The sequence below is a fragment of the Rhinopithecus bieti genome, unplaced genomic scaffold (assembly GCF_001698545.2).
Source record: "Rhinopithecus bieti isolate Rb0 unplaced genomic scaffold, ASM169854v2 scaffold_2254, whole genome shotgun sequence".
Classification (NCBI taxonomy): Eukaryota; Metazoa; Chordata; class Mammalia; order Primates; family Cercopithecidae; genus Rhinopithecus; species Rhinopithecus bieti.
The window spans coordinates 3,798,726-3,804,226 of record NW_016803982.1 but is presented as its reverse complement, the minus strand read 5'-3'; the positions used below and the strand labels follow the sequence as shown (position 1 = coordinate 3,804,226).

The 5,501-nt window shown below is 47.7% G+C and overlaps 1 long non-coding RNA gene across 2 annotated transcripts; it reads right to left on the bottom strand.

The window, feature by feature from the left end:
• Positions 1-88: 88 nt before the first annotated feature.
• On the bottom strand, positions 89-5,160 carry LOC108521903 (uncharacterized). 2 transcript variants are annotated; one of them, XR_001883309.1, is made up of 4 exons: positions 4,401-5,160; positions 2,380-2,556; positions 1,930-2,081; positions 89-1,836 (listed from the first exon to the last, which is right to left on the bottom strand). It is a non-coding gene; the product is annotated as an uncharacterized LOC108521903 (long non-coding RNA). The 2 variants fall into 2 exon arrangements; XR_001883311.1 differs by lacking the exon at positions 4,401-5,160 and adding an exon at positions 2,710-2,806.
• Between the last annotated feature and the right edge of the window lie 341 nt (positions 5,161-5,501).

The following is a 5,501-nucleotide window of genomic DNA, read 5'->3' as shown; positions in this document are numbered from 1 at the left end:
AGAGACGGGGTTTCACAATGTTAGCCAGGATGGTCTCGATCTCCTGACCTCGTGATCCGCCCGTCTCGGCCTCCCAAAGTGCTGGGATTACAGGCTTGAGCCACCGCGCCCGGCCTAGTATATTTTTTAAAGGCTCCCTCCAGCCTGCCATAAAACATGGCTGGATTTTCCTCCTTGCCTTGTGTAACCTCCCTTACTTTATCATAGTTTACTGCCTTAGTTATTCCCTTTCTCATTCCTCCAAGAAATTTATCCTGCTTGTTCATTCCCTTAGGAGTGTTATAGTCCCAATTAGGATCGATAGTGGGAACTGTGTCTGGGCCGGGGTGATTGCCCTGAGGGTTTTGGCAAATAATTCATTGCTTCCGGGTGGGTGGCCTCAAAGATTCATTCCTTTTCTGAGGGTGTGCAACAGGTTGCTAGAATGAATTGAACATCTCTCCATGAGAGATCAAAGGCTAAGATGAAAGGTTGGAACCCATCTGTAAATTTCCTAGGATTTTCAGAATAGCTTCCTAGCTTTTCCTTACACTGTATATATCAGTTATAGAGAAGGGGGCCTGCACTACGACTGGCCCCTTGGTTCCTGCTACTTCCCTAAGAGGTAGCAGGGCTGGAGAGAGAATTGAATATGGCGTTCCTCTTCGAATGTGACGGGGATTTAGTAGGGTGTTTGCTCCTGGGTTTTAGCCTCAGGAGCACTTGGCAAGGGGCTATGTGGGGGTGGTTGCTGTTCACCCTGAGAGACAGCTAGCCCTCGTAAAAGGGGGTGATATATAATATCTAGTTTTGCCTTAGCACTTTCCTTTGGGGGGTGGGTTCTGGGAGTTTCACTGATTGTTAAGTTTTTGATATTGGATCATAAAAGCCTGTACATATGGGACTTCTGACCATCTTCCTGGCCTCTTGTAAAGTAGGTCCAACTGCAGGATGGTGTCATAATTAAGGCTATCATGACTTTGGACATTGACTGCCCATTGTTGGGGGCTTGGAAGCTCATACTGGGGCCAAACAGTATTGAAAAAAAAAATTATACACCTTCCCTTTAGAGTGTCAGGGTCAAATTGATTCCAATGGTGCATGATGTAGCCAAGTGAGGAATCCGGTGGAATAGGTCTAGAATTGCCCACAGTGCAATGAGGTGGAATAGATTGAGAGTTGCCCACAGTGGTCTGGAAAAGAGAAGAGGACTTTGAAAAGTAGAGGGCCCATTAGGTGACCCAAACTTTACCCAGGGCATCCCCCTGAAAAAATTCTGAACCCAGACTGGAGTTCTCAGGGGCGTCGCTACTTTAGGGCCCTGATTTAGTCTGTCAGATGTCTCTGACCTTAAATGGGGGCTGGCACTGCTCTGGAATGGGTCCCTCCACCACTGAGGACCTACTATGAACTTTCCTTAAGGTTTTTCTATCTCACTTAAAGCAACCCTTTAACCCTTTAAATTTAGGCAATAAGTTCCCTTTCATGAATTCCCCCTCCCCCCATGCCCCACACAGACTACCTCCGACATGCCCAGACCCTCTGACTTGTATAACTTTTTTGCAGTCTGTCCTTTAGCCAGATAAGTAGGGGAAGGGAAGAATTTAGCATAAGAAAAGAAGGTTTAAGTCGCCTGAAATGTGTGTGAGTTCGCCCAGGATGAGCTTCTGCTGCCAACTGCGTCGTCACAGGTAAGGATCAGGGACTATAGCTGGAAGGGACAGAAAAGAATCCTTCCCTCTTCGAGGCAGGGCAGTCATCCCTGTTCACTCCTTGCCCTTCAGACAACACCAGAGAGTGGCCCCGGCCAGCTCCCCTCAATTGCCAAGGAGCTACTAGAAAACAGCTGCTGAAAGACTGGAAAAGAAAAAAGGAAAATAACTCAGAAGGAGGAAAAAAGGAATAGGACTCGGAAAAACAGAAACAAGGAAAAGGACTCAGGTCCCTCACCCCAATCCGGCGGTGTTAGTCAGATGCTTCCACATGGAGGCCTTTCAGTTTCACCGGAGAGACGCCCTGGCCAGAAACTTGCAGTTGTCCACCTGCTTAGGCGCTGTCCACCGCGAGTTCCGAGTTGGAAAGGAAAAGAGAGAAAGATTCCCCTGTATGTAGCAGAGAGGAGAAGAAGAAAGGAGAAAAATAAATCCCAAACTTTAGGCTTCCCTCCTACCTGGCTCGCCAGACCAGTAGAGGGTCTTGACTGCAAGTTGTCCAGATTCTTGGTGTTTTGAACAAAGAATTGGACAAACCGCACAGCAAAGCAAGGAAAGCAGAGATTTATTGAAAGTGAAAGTACACTTCACAGTGTGGGAGTGAGCCCAAGCAGCAGCTCAAGGACCCCAGATACAGAATCTTCTCAGGTCCAAATACCCGCTAGAGGTTTCCCATTGGCCATCCTACCTGGTGTTCGCCTCATGTAAATGAAGTGGTGGCCAGCAATCAGAGGCTAAAGTTACAAAGTTGCACTTCCATACAAATGAAGACTCGGCCCACAGTCAGTCTCAACTGGTTGCGGACAGCAAGTTGTCCAGGTTCTTGGCGTTTTGAACAAATAATTGTACAAAACGCCCAGTAAAGCTAGCAAAGAACGAAGGAAGGAAAGCAGAGATTTATTGAAAGTGAAAGTACACTCCACAGTGTGGGAGCAGGCCAGGCAGCAGCTCAAGGGCCCCAGATACAGAATCTTGCCAGGTCCAAATACCCCCTAGAGGTTTCCCATTGGCCACTTACTTGGTGCTCACCCCATGTAAATGAAGTGGTGGCCCTCAATCAGAGGCTAAAGAGAAGTTACAATGTTGCACTTCTATGCAAAGGAAGACTTGGCCCGCAATCAGTCTGATTGGTTGGGGATGGCAACCAATCAGAGGCTGAAGTGAAGTTACAAAGTTACACTCTATGCAAACATCTGATTAGTTGCAGAAAGCAATCAATCAGAGGTACTTTCAATTTTCCAGCTGCAGCACAGAAAATGTAGGGGTTTGCAAAGGGAGTGGCCTCTGGGCCTTTTGTTACTTAGGAGTGGAAAGTTAGGGTTTTCCTTTCCAAATGGCTCTAGGAAGTCAGTGAGAAACGGCCTTAGGTTCCCTGCTTCCAGACCCTGTTCTCCTACCTCACTAGTAGAGTACAGTGTGCACTTCCTGAAAATGGAAGCAGTTTTGCTAATAATTTTAACTTGACAGAAAAGTAGGGTGATCAGATAAAATACCCTATGTCGCATGGAATAGTTGGAATGTACTTAAATTATTTTTCATTGATTATCTGAAATTAAAATTTACCTGGGCACATTGTACTTTTATTTGCTATATCCGACAATCTTATACAGAAGTCATGGGAAACTCAGAAAAGGTTGTCCAAATTATTCTGGCAGAGAGGAGTAGAAGAAACAAATGCCATTTAGGCTGGGTGCAGTGGCTCACATCTGTAACCCCAGCACTTTGGGAAGCTGAAGCGGATCATGAGGCCAGGAGATCGAGACCATCCTAGCCAGTATGGTGAAACCCCATCTCTACTAAAAATACAAAAATTAGCTGGGCGTCGTGGTGCGTGCCTGTAATCCCAGCTACTTGAGAGGTTGAGGCAGGAGAATCGCTTGGACCAGGGAGTCGGAGGTTGCAGTGAGCCAAGATGGCGCCACTGCACTCCGGCCTGGTGACAGAGCGAGATTCCGTCTCAAAAACAAGAAACAAAACAAAACAAAACAAATGCCATTAAAAAATGTAAACAAACAAACAACAAAACTGTGGGGCCGGGCGTGGTGGCTCACATCTGTAATCCCCGCACTGTGGGAGACTGAGGCAGGTGGATCACATGAGGTCAGGAGTTTGAGAATAGCCTAGCCTGGCCAACATGGTGAAACCCCATTTCTACTAAAAATACAAAAAAAAAAAAAAAAAAAAAAAAACTGGGCATGGTGGCTGGCGCCTGTAATCCCAGCTACTTGGGAGGTTGAGGACGAGAATCGCTTGAACCTGGGAGGCAGAGGTTGCAGTGAGTTAAGATGGAGCCACTGTACTCCAGCCTAGGCAACAGAGAGGCTCTGTTGCAACCAAAAAAAAAAAAAAAAAAAAAAAAAAAAAATTGTGGTAAAATATACATAATAGGAAACTTACCGTCTAACCATTTTTAAGTGTACACTTCTGTGACATTAGCATATTTGCATTGTTGTGCAGTCATCACCATTCATCCTAACTTTTTCACCAACCCATACTGAAGCTCTATATCATTAAACAGTAAATCCCCATCCCTCCTTCCCTAGACTCTACAACCACTGCTCTACTTTCTGTCTCTACGAATATAACAGCACCATACTATTGGCGGTAAATCAGAGTTGGCAAATGCAATCTGAAGCAGAGGAGAGGAGAAAGTCATAACCCTCAAGTTTTACAGTCCCATTAAAAGTATTAGTACTTTGAGAAAAGGACCTTCACGATCATGGGGAGAATGAAGGAATCACTCCATTTCTTTCCAGTTTGCAACTGGAATTGCCACTCTAACTTTTATCTGTCGGCATGGCAACGCCCAGGACACCAACACCCACAACGCAGGTCCTCCATTTTGTGACCTGCGTGGAGGGCGGGGCAATCTCTCTCCGCCACGCCCCGGCGCCGGGTAGACACCGCCGCCAGGTAACCGAGGAACCCAGAGTGAGAGGTTGGCCAGGAGAGGCTGGATCCGGAAGTGAGGGGGCCCCTCTGCCCCGGGTCCGAGCCCCGCCCCTGGCCCCTCCCACCGGACCCTGGCCGACCTAGATGACGTGTCCGAATAGGAGTTGGCGAGGTGCGGCCGGCCGGCCCTGCGCGTGCGTGATACGCGCACCGATGGAGTCGGTAGCAAGAGTCTGGAGGTCTTTTTCATTGAGAAAGGCTCCGCTTCTCCGGGTTTTTGCTGATGCTGAGCCCGGGGGATTGAGGAAACATCGAGCTTTGGAGTGGAAAAGGTTGCAGACTTTTAGACTCCCAAGTCGTTGTGGTCTCAGTCTCCAGAGTGGCTGCGTTACTGCAGGAAGTCACTCCCCTTTCTTAGGCGCATCCTTGGCTGTAAAAGGAGGTTAAATGCCTCTGGAAAACCTCAGGTTTATTTCAGCTTTGAAAGTCCGGTTCCAAATTTAGATCCAGCAGTCGTGTGGCCTGGCCGGTGATGGTCCTGGAGTACTTTCCCCGCGCCTGGGGTCTCTAGGCTCTGTGGATGTAGAGGTGTGGGATGTAGGGGCAGGCACTTACCCGTGGAACTTACATATAAATGGGGGACTGAGACAGCAAACAAACAAACGTGATCCTTCCTGATAGTGGTACATGTGGGATGCCGAGGTTTAAGCAGACGAGTGGTATTAAGAGATTTCAAGGTTTTTGCCAAGAGTGGAAGCTGAGAGGCTTCTGCAGTAAGAAGTTCAGGGCAACTAAGAATTTGGCTTGGACCAGGGTGGTAGCTGTGGGCATGGAAAGTACTGAAAGAATTTAGTCCATAGTTTAGCACCCCAACCAACGAGACTTGTTGAAGGACGGGAGGTAGGGAGTGAGGAAATG